The sequence below is a fragment of the Trichechus manatus genome, unplaced genomic scaffold (genome assembly GCF_000243295.1).
Source record: "Trichechus manatus latirostris isolate Lorelei unplaced genomic scaffold, TriManLat1.0 scaffold00006, whole genome shotgun sequence".
Lineage (NCBI taxonomy): Eukaryota > Metazoa > Chordata > Mammalia > Sirenia > Trichechidae > Trichechus > Trichechus manatus.
The window spans coordinates 28,768,216-28,780,006 of record NW_004443942.1 but is presented as its reverse complement, the minus strand read 5'-3'; the positions used below and the strand labels follow the sequence as shown (position 1 = coordinate 28,780,006).

At 38.4% G+C, this 11,791-nt stretch overlaps 1 pseudogene; it reads left to right on the top strand.

The window, feature by feature from the left end:
* The first annotated feature begins 2,893 nt into the window (after positions 1 to 2,893).
* Positions 2,894 to 5,213, top strand: LOC101346619 (eukaryotic translation initiation factor 3 subunit J-like; annotated as a pseudogene).
* The last annotated feature ends 6,578 nt before the right edge of the window (positions 5,214 to 11,791 follow it).

The following is an 11,791-nucleotide window of genomic DNA, read 5'->3' as shown; positions in this document are numbered from 1 at the left end:
CATGCTTTGGACATGTTATCAGGAGGGACCAGTCCCTGGAGAAGGACATCATGCTTGGTAAAGTAGAGGGTCAGTGAAAAAGAGGAAGACCCTCAGCGAGATGGATTGACACAGTGGCTGCAATAACGGGCTCAAGTATAAAAATTGTGAGGATGGTGCAGGTCTGGGCAGTGTTTCATTCTTTTATACATAAAGTTGCTGAGTCAGAACCGACTTCACGGCACCTAACAACAACAACTGATATTCCACAAAACAGTATTGTTTATCATGCCTACTCTTTATTTTCTATCCCCATTTCCCACATATAAGCTAGGTTATAAGCTCATGTTCAATATAGGCTGGAATGTGTGTGTTTTATACTTCATTAATGTATCTCAAGGTTCTAGAATTATTCTAGGCCCATATTAAGGCTCTTAATGAAGTTTTGTTGAATGAATGAATGAATGTCATCCCTTTTATTAAAATATATTGATAAAATATATATTGGCCTATATTACCCATAAATTAAAACATACATTCTTGACTAAGGCCTACAGTAGCTGTGTAAACTAACCATTCCTTTCTACCCACAACATTTTGTGCTACTCTCCCCTTGCATACATTACTACAAAACTAATGGACTCCTTTTTAGGTGGCAAATGTGCCAAGCTCTTTCCTACTTCAGTGCAATCTTACATGCTATTCGTTTGCCTGGAATATTCTCTTCCCTACCCCACCCCACCAATCCCCTGCTCTTTCATTGGCCAACTTCTTAATCTTTAATTATCTGTTTAAAGGTATAGGTAAGCACCTCCACCACTCCCCCCAACACACACACATACACACCTAATTTTTCTCCATCCTAGCCATTAAACATAATTCACAACTAACATATTTCAACTTCTCTGTTCCAACTGCATATTTTACCCGCTCTGTCCCTCCATTAGATCCTGTGTCTCATGAGGATACAGACTTAACTTTTCACTCATGCTTTTCTAGGCCTAGTACATAACAGACACTCAGTAAATGGTTGATGAATAAATGAGTAGACAACTAACTCAACTCTCTTAAAGCAAGCTCTTAATTCCTATTTGCAGGGGATTTTAAAAAAGGATACACAGTAAATATCTTCAGTCTCCTCGATCCTGTATTTTCGTAATTTAGAATTATGAGTCTAACTCAGAGTCAAAATTAATTAAGTAATATGTTCATTCTTCATTAAGTCGAGCACAGCCAAGAGATGCTACGCCTGCTGCTGTTCACAAGTGTCCAGATGTCTAGTGTCATGACTGAAACTGACAAGATGTTTGGGCATCTTTTCAATATATTCTTGTAAGCATGTGTTTGAGAGAGAAGACTCATTGGAAATGATTTACATTAGTTAATTACTGATATGGCCATACACATACCTTTTACTATCATCTGAATCAATATGCAATTCAGATCGACCCTAAATCCTCGCCACTTTTATTTCATATAAATTTATTACTCCTTACTCAGTGCTGTAAAGTTTAATTAAAGTCACTGGCTGCATCTTGATTACTCTAATTACTTGACACATAGCTTGTGAGGACTTACAATAGTAAGCAGACACCAGTTTCTCCTATTTTATTTTATCAAACATGTTTTTTTCATCTGTGGAAAAGATATTTTGCTGGGCACTGGAGTATAGGTGACCTACAATCTCTGCCTTCAGACAGTGATGTAATGGGATATACCCAAATCCTGCGTTTACCTGTGTTTGTTATTTGGGTTTTGTTTATTTTTACATCTCTTTGTTTCAAGGAACTTAGAATATTCCCATCAATATATATATGTTATTAAATGTTCACAGTAAAACTGTACTTATTTATTTAAAAATAACTACTCTCCATCTTACTCACTTGCATTCCTGTATCTTGCTCATATTTCCTGCTGATCTGTACCGCCCACCACATGCCATTGGTTCTTTATGGTGTATCTTAAATCTTACCTCTCTCTGAAGGCTACCTGATGGTCAAATTTCCTTACATCACCACTCATTCACTTCTACAAAACTTACATCTATTACTGAATCATTTTGTGTTTCTTTACATGTTACATAACATTATTTATCAGCTGTTTTATGGATGAGTAACTTGTTTCCATGGAATATAGACATCTTCATGACAAGGACTAAACCATACCATTGTTTTCCACACAGTCATTGCTACAGTGCTAGAAATAGAGCAAATACTCATATGTGATTAATTATTCTAAAAGATAGACAGGTCTGCCATAGGATGTGTCTGTGGATGTGTATGTGTGTGTATACAAATTTTACTTCTATTTGAAAACTTAAAAGAAAGGGTTTAGAAATTCTGATGTCACCAATTGGGCTTTAAATATTTCCTCTTCAAGAACGGGATTCAAGTGGAAATTAATAATGCTGGGGCATATCTGCTGCAAAAGATTTCTTTGAAGTTATAAAAAGTAAAGGTATCACCTTGATGACTAAGGTTTGCTTGACCCAAGCCATGGTCTTTCTGTCACCTCATATACACGCAAAAGATACATACTGAAAAAGGAAGACCAAAGAAGAATTAATGCATTCAAATTGTGGTGTTGGCAAAGAGTACTGAATAGACCGTGGACTGCCAGAAGAATGAATAAAGTAGTCTTAGAAAAAATACACCAGAATGGTTCTCAGAAGTGAGGATGGCTAGACTTTGGCTCACTTTGGACACGTCATCAAGAAAGATCAATCACTAGAAAAAGACATTATGATTGGTAAAGTGGAGTGTCAGCAAAGGGAGGTTCTCTGTGAGATGGACTGACATAGTGGCCAAAACCATCGACTCAAACAGAAAAAAAGCAACAATCATGAAGATGGTGCAGGACTGGCCTATGTTTTGTCCTATTAAAGATAAGGTCACTGGCTCACACCCGGCGCGAGATGGCGGCAGCGGCGGGGGACTCCGATTCCTGGGACGCGGACATGTTCTCCGTGGAGGACCCAGTGCGGAAGGTGGGGGGCGGTGGCACAGCCGGCGGGACCGCTGGGAAGGCGAGGTCGTGGACGAAGACATCAAGGATAACTGGGATGATGATGATCATGAGAAAAAAGAGGACCCTGAAGAAAAACCAGAAGTAAAAGTTTCAGAAAAGAAAAAAACAGCAGAGAAGATCAAAGAGAAAGAACGGCAACAACAGAAAAGGCAAGAAGAAATTAAAAAGAGGTTAGAAGAAACTGAAGAACCTCAAGTGCTAACACCAGAAGAACAATTAGCAGATAAACTGCGACTAAAGAAATTACAGGAAGAGTCAGACCTCGAATTAGCAAAGGAAACTTTTGGTGTTAATAATACCATTTATGGAATAGATGCTATGAACCCATCTTCAAGAGATGACTTCACAGAGTTTGAAAAGTTACTAAAAGATAAAATTACACAATATGAAAAGTCACTATATTATGCCAGCTTTTTGGAAGCCTTAGTTCGAGACGTGCGTATTTCATTGGAAATTGATGACTTGAAAAAGATTATCAATTCATTGACTGTGCTGTGCGGTGAAAAACAGAAACAAGAAAAGCAAAGCCAAAAAGAAGAAGAAAGGTGTGGTTCCTGGAGGGGGCTTAAAGGCTACCATGAAGGACAACCTGGCAAGACTATGGTGGTTATGATGGAGGCTACGTCCAGGACTATGAAGACTTCATGTGACAGAGTTTATCTTCTCCTGGTGTCTTCTTTCTGTTGCCCACAGTCCCTTCAACATGTAGCACAACTTCCTTTCCTTTCAGTTCTGCCAAACGCTACAATCAGAAGCGCAGTATCTTTCGTGCTGGTTATTTAACCCCTTGACTCTTAGGTGCTAATGTGCGAATGAGGGAACTTGGATCTTGCTGCCAAGGGGTTAAAATCGGGAACCTCAGTTGCTACTAAATCATAGTTTTAAAAAAAAATCGTAATAGTGTCATTGTTGCTGTCTGATTCCATAGCAGCAGTCACTAAATTGGAAACAAGGTTGCAACATGACAAAAAATTGTGTAGTATTTACCAGCACCATCCAGTAACACAGCCTTAACCACACCTCCTTGAACTACTTCATAACTTGTCAAGAAATGCAGTTTGCAGCAAGGGCATGTGGTGTGCACCTAGTATTAAAATTGCTTTGTCTTAAAATTGAGCGTGAGGATATTAAAAAAATACATTGTGAAGAAGACTGCTTATCTCAGAGTGAAGATACTGCAGCTGAAAAGCCAATAGTTTGATACTTAAAAATTAAATGACCAAAACGCTCCAACTTTGAAACTGAAGAAGGGAAACCTCTCCATTATTGCAGTTCAAGTTGTGGAGTCTCCTGAGTGCAAAGACTGTCGAGTTTATGTTTATCAGACTATTCCTGCTGACGGAGTGCTTTGGGTGGGGGAGGAACTTCACCTGTTTAACTGCCTGGTCTAAATGTCCGAGCAACAAATTGCCTTTGTTCTCTAGGCTGCAGTGGAACAACTTTAACAGGGTTTTGGCATTTCCTTTCCTTTATAAAACATGCTTAGCAAACTGCACCAGTTAACTGCAGTTTGGTAAATTGTTATGTTAACAATTATGACATCTGCAATGTTTTATAAAGCAACTAACTTAATAAAATCACTATTGTGAGGACTTGAACAAATAAATAAATAAAGATAAGGTCACTATGAGTTGGAGCCACAACCGGATGGCAACTAACAGCCCCAACAACAGCAACTGCACCTTTACCACAGAGCAGTGAAATTTAAAGAGTAAAAAAATGTTAAATGATGGTTTTATTGAAAATACATTGCTTTGCTATTTAAAACATAATGGAGATAACAAATAAATTAAAAATTATAAATTTATCCTTTAAAATTTATGTAAAATGAAAATTACTTCCTACGATCCGAAACTTCTCCAAACCCTAACCCCACGATCACCCTTACCCCCAGATGTGGCTATTCAGAACAATTTTGAGCCAAGATTTCTCTACTTATTCCCCAGTCTGAATTTTTTTAAGCTCTTTAGCACTGATTAAACTCTACCTCAATTTTTTTCAGTCAAAGTGAAGAGTTAAACCACATTAGGAAGTCCATTCACCATGGGCCCTTCAGTATTTTCCTACACTTAAGGTCTATCACAACAGCCATTTGCCTGAGCTTCATATTCATCATCCACAAAGGATTTCATGTACAGACTTTTGAATTTGTTCCAAAATAAGATTTGTATTTTTACCTATGTCTCTATGTATCTCTATGTTTATATGCATGTATGTATATACATATGTTCATGTATGTGTGTGTGTCTATGCCATCACACAAACACATAGGCACAAAGACACAAACAGAAGGAATAGAGGTGACTCTACAGAACACAGGAGAAATCTTATGGTGTCCTGATCATTGGAAGGGCCCTCTTTAGAAAGGTAAGAGAGGCCTTTAACTTCATTGGTTTTACAAGTTTGCCTTTTGAATTCTTACTCTAAAGAAAAGTTAAAGAATTACAATACCAATAAGATTCTTCCTTGAAGTTCATGCTTATAATCTTTACCAATATGATACATTAAATATTTTAATTTCCATTTATATGTCCATAATTTTCCATTTCCCTTGTAAGAATTTCTGTATGTGAGGTTTTTAGTAGCTGGTTCCTTGAAAAAGTTCTTAAGAGGGTTTTATTATACTTCACCAAGGGAAGATTTCATAAACATCTCCCAGACACAAGGGAACAGGCTGTGGAGAGAACTGTGACCAACTCTTCTGTTTTCATTGTAGATAGAAAGATTCTTCCAAGGGGTCTCAAAGAATCAGAGATTGAGTGTACTCACTTAACCTGCTTTCTCCTGAAATCCTGCTAAATGTACATGGAGAGGAATTTTGAGGAAACTGAGACTAGTTAAGTAGAAGAAAACGTCAAAAACATATCTTTAATATCCTCAAATAAGAGAAAATGTTCATCAATAAGTTAAGAACAGAATGCTATGTGAAAAGGGAACATTCAAAGAACACAAGCAAACTCTCAGAAATTAAAATAATACCAGAAATGAGACAGAAATATTTCATAAGGTTTGAAAGATAAGGTTGAGAAAAATCTTCCAAAGGAAACAGTTAAAAGAAAAATGAATAAATATGGGTGAGAAAAAGAAAAAAAATGAAGACATGTCCAAAAGGTCCAATATCTGAATAATAAGAGTTCTGGAAAGAGGGACTAGAGAAAATGGAAAGGAAGAAATTATAAAAGTAATAATTCAAGAAAATTGCCCAGAACAGAAGGGCATGTATTTCTTGATTGAAAGGGGCTGATGAGAGACTAGCACAGTAGATGAAAATACACTTGCTTCAAGGTGTGTGATTTTGAAATTTCAGGAATTTAGGGACAAAGAAGGACTCTCAAAAGCTTTCAGAGGAGAAAAAAAAAAATTTTCAAAGGAGGAGGAACCAAAATGTCTTTGAACAGGATAACTGGGCTGAGGTCCCTTGGACAAGATACCTTCTACATCTCTATATATTCGTGTATTAGAATTACATGGGAACTATGAGGACATATGTTCTACCATAATATAGAGTGTTCTCTACCAAGTGTTCCAACTTAACATGCCAATGACACAAGTAGGACCCTTACTTCCTAGAGAAGAGGATCTTCATCTATCCCAGAATCAGTAGAACCTGAAACATGTTGATACATAATATCAACAAATTTAAAACATAAATAATGGTTTTAGTTTTCTGACATTAATGTATTAGTTATCTATTGCTGCATAACAAATTATACAAATTTAGTGGCTTAAAGGAATACACATTTATTATTTCACATTTTCCATGCACAGGAGTCCAGGCATGGCATAACCATGTTCTCGTTTTAGAGTCTTTAGCAAGGCTACAATCAAGGTGTGAATCAGGGCTGAGGTCTTATCTGAGAGTTCAGCAAAGAAATCTTGTTGGCAGAAATCAGTTTATTCAGGGCTATTAGACTAAGGGCTTAAGTTCCTTGCAGACTGTCATGCAGAGGCCACCCTCAGTTCCTTGCCACACGGACCTCTCCACAGGACAGCTCACAGTATGGCAGTTTGCTTCATTAGAGTGAGCATCTGAGAGACAGAACAAGAGTTATCAAGATGTAAGTTACATTCTTGTGCAATGCTATTTCACTAAAGTGAAATCTCCATCACGTTTTCAATATTATATAAATTAGAAGGAAGTCACAGATCCCACCCACCCATAAGGAAAGGGCATTACACATATCATGAACACCAAGAGGTAGAGGTAATTGGAACCATCTTAATGTCTGTTCATCACAGTTATTAAACATAAATTGTCACCATGAGACAAGTTTTACTTTTTTAATTTTAGGAAAAAAAAATGAGGTCGATCTTGGTGATAAATCTAATTCAAGTACTTCATTTCTCTACCCACAGCCATCATCCACCCACACATACCTATGCCTCCTTTCCTATATAAATATCTCCTTACACAAGCTTACTGACTCACTATTTATTGTCAAGGTCAGAAATGCTTTCCTTAAAGAGAAGAAAAACTGACAGTGGGATAAAATCACACTCATATAAATTGATGAAGAAGATGCGCAAGCCTCTAAGAACTCTTAGGGTCAGACTATTCCCTACCTAGTAGGAGTTGACTCTCAACTCTTGAACAGATGGAGATGAAGCAGCTCACTTTGAACCCTTTCACCTGAAATTGTAGGGAATTTACTCACCTCAAAAAACCAGTATTAAGGTTTTATTAAAATGGTAATTCTAGTTTAGAACTGTCCTCTTACAAAATGACTATGATTTTACAAGCCTCCTGCTATACAGTTAAAACAGTGGGAAGCTGAAGTTTCTTCTCATTTCCTTACACATGAGGTTAAGTGGTGAGTGGTTTCAGCCTTCTTATACATTTGATAAACTCTTGGTTGGACATCTATAATGGATATTATCGATGTTCTAGTCAGATTCCACTCTGAGTACTCAGATTCTACTCAATGACCAAGGTAATCATTCCCCAGATGCTGGGAGTATTGGCTGTTGACTTCCCAGGATTTACTTTCAACTAAAGGTAGTTATCTACCCAAGTTTACACTCCCTCTTCAGGGACAGCCCACATTCCATGACTTATTCAATGTAGAAACACAAATGCCTATTTCCCTCTCTTCAACTGGGGGTAACTTTGAAGGTCCATCTAAGCTCCACAGCATATAGTTGAAATCCTCCCTCTGTCCACTTGTGCTTTCCTCACTCCCTCACAGGTGTTGTTACTGAAAGCACTCCCCGCAATAAACTTCCTCCATGCAAATTTCCTCAGTGTTTGTTTACTGAGAAAACAGACCTAAGCCAACATCTCAACTGTGTTCTTCTAGGCTTGGATTTTGGAAAAATTTATCAATTCAAGATGTTTCAACAAGTAGTTGATATTGGTTGTGATGTGGTGATGAAAATGACAATAATAGTAATAATTCTAGGTAACAATTTTTAGCATATTCACTATGAACCAGCTTGTGCTATTTTTTCCTCACATCAACCCTGTTATTTATCCCCATCTTTCAGATGAAGAAACTAGAGCTCAGAAAGTTAAAGTAACTTACATAAAGACCTATAGGAAATAAGATGTAAACCCTTAAGTAATTAACAATATTTAGATTTCACTAGTTTAACTCTCTTAAAAACATTTCATTCCCAAACTCATGGAGAGAGCTCCACCGTCCCTTCTGAAGGTGCTGACCACACTAAGAAACTCAGACTTTGCAGTAATCTTCCTACCTTCTAGAAAGAGATACTAGAGATATAGTAGAATCCAGGCAGTGGTGCAGACAACACCCACTGAAATGACTAAGAATGTGTAGTATTCCTGTGGTCTCCCAGGTTTTCTTTGGAGAAGGCTCATATGGTTCAGGAGAACATTGCAGAATCGTGATCAACAACTTAAACCAAGCCAGTTCAACATAGTTGCAGGCTTCCAGTAACATGCTATCAATCAGCCAGGTAAAGACTCTGGTTTCCAAAGGTAAAAAGTCTTTGCATTTCTGAAGTACTTGTGTTCTTTTCTAGTAACTAGGATCTGTTTTCTAAAACAGAGGTGGAGCATAATAAGGGAAAAGAGAGAAGGGGGACTAGAAGCTAAGAATGGATAAAGCAGAAATGGTTGGAAAGTTTTACAGAAATAGATGAGAGATACAGCAAAGAGCATTTATCTTACTATAATCATATTTACACTAATTATAGTTATTAGGTCAATCATGACATTAATAACATCAAGTAAGATCTATAACAAACCCACTATGCCATTGTTTATGGAGTGTGGTTTGAAATTTTGTTTCTACTGGTCATAGCAAAAGGCATTAGTTACTATGGTGACAAACAATTCCCTTGTTTGGCTGTTTTCTTTCTTTGCATTTAGTATTCTGGAAGGAACTGTTTTAAAAGGGGGAGAAAATCTGCCAAAATTTTTTTTTTTTCTGGAGCTCAGTTTTTAAAAGTTGAATCAACAGATCTTTCAAATACACTTGAATCGCAACAGGGCTACGTGCTGGGATATAAAGAATAGGTGAGGAGGGGGCCTCTCCCTCACATCTTAATTCAGGGAGCTTTACACGTTTTGTAGTCTGAAACTGCCTTTTTATGTGACTTTCAGGACTCTTGAAAATCTCACTACACCTTCTTTTTTAAGAATACAGTCAAAAGAGAAGAAACATGAATAAATTTTGAGGATCTTTGACTTTGGTTTTGGAGCTCAAAAAGAAAAATTTTTTTTGTCATTAGTAAGGGTGAAGAGAGACTAAAGGAAAGCTGATTAGTTTCCATGCAAACGAAATCATAGAATTCTAAAGCTGGAACTATCTTTAGGAATGTTTTTAAAGAAATGCAGCCACACTTGTGAACATGATAAGAGGTAAGAACAAAATATTCTGTTTATCTTATTACAGCTGGGAGTCTTTTCTTCATTGTTATAGGTCTAAAGGAAAGAAGGTTCATGATGAGATTCAAAACATGTCAGGATATTAATTATGCAGCAAACACTGGTTTCTCCATTCAGTAAACAAACTGATCACATCAGAAATTTATGAGAAGAAAGAGAAATGCACTACCTTCTAATGGCCCCCCTGCCTGTCTAATTACTGCTTGGTTATAGAGTCTGGAAATCAGCACTGATATAGGTCATACCTCAAAGCAGAAATATTACAGTTCATCAAATATTCTTCATACGGATATAAATATCAAAGTAGACTCACCATGCTGGGCTTCCTTTAAGCCAAGAAAATTATATAAAGACACTAACTTGGATTTTATGTATGCCACAAATCATGGTTTATTTCATAAACTGATGATTTTTTATTTCTTTGACATAGATCAAAGGCACTTGTCTCAATTCATTCATTAATGAAACATGTACTGAACACTGTGCAAAGCACTGTATTAAGAATCGTGGAGAATGCAAAGATGAGTAAAACCTCAGAGGCAGGGCCAAGATGGCGGAGTAGTCAGACAATTCCTGTGGTCCCTCTTACAACAAAGGCCTGAAAAAACAAGTGAATTGATTATATATGACAATCTAGGAGCCCTGAACATCAAAGGCAAAGTTGAAGAATCAGACTGAGCAGCAGGAGGAGGGAGAAATGGTTCAGAAGCAGCAAGGCGTTACTAGACCTGACCTGGGAGGAACTGGCACCCTACAGCTGGCACACATGGTGAGGCAAGTGGTGGTGCTTGGGACGCACCTTCCACATCGGCAGAGACCGAGCAGTGGAGAGTCTACTCAAGCCTCCAGAACCAGTGAAAAGTGGCGCTCGATTGGCAAAAGACAAGTACGTGCATCTAACCTACTGTGTGGATCAAAAAACACCCACTTTGGGAAAAATAACTCTCCCATTTACCTGCCCCCTCCCCACTCTGCACTGGGTTCTGGGTCAGCTTCAGCCATTGCCACGTCTCCTGGGCCGGAAGTAAGGACCTGTCACATGCCCTGAGCCATTCTCCTGGCCTTGGAGAGGGAACAAATTAACAAACAGGAATAAATAATCTGCCAGCTCTCCTAAGCCAGGAAATTAGAGTAGGCACAGCTCCTTTGCCTAGGCATAGGCATAAGGAGTTCACAGACTTTGAATGCCTTTCACTCCTGCATAGACCTGTGTGGGCTCATATCAACAGTGTAGGCCCTCATTAACACAGTAAAACAGGGTATATACCCAAAGTCTAACTTTAACTGAATCAGCTACATGGTGGAGTGGCAGGTTTGTGACATTTGACACCGTTCTACCTACATTAGGGACCTGAGGACTGGTGGCTCCACCCATGCCACCTAGCCACCCACGACACGGGTACAAGAATAAGTGGTGCCTCCCAGTCCTTACAGCCAACAGCATTGGGTGCCCATAGTCCAGTTGCAAAACCCACCTACCTATGCACTCTAGGGAAGAGGGACAAGCTTTCCTCCCAGACACTCAGGGGCAGCCATCAGCCCCGTCTTGCTCCATGCATGACCTCCTACTGCAGCCAGATACCTGTGCGTACTCCAATCATGCCAGCCCATCTAGGACTGTAGGTGAGAGCCTGCACCACACATTTGGTGACCAATGACCTGGACACTTGAGCTTAATCCACACAAGAAAGGAAATGGACTCCTGGGCTCACATACCTAGTAATAGCTCAAACCACCCAGTAACAAGACGTGAGAAAATCAAACTAGCTCACGTGACCAGCCTATTTGGGCATATCAAAACAAAACAAAACAAGAAGCTAGGACACAGTAAGCAAACATAAAATAAATAAATATAATAACTTATTGAGGGCTTGGAGACAACAGTCAATATCAAATCACATAAACAGGCAATCCATGATGGCTTCAGCAAGC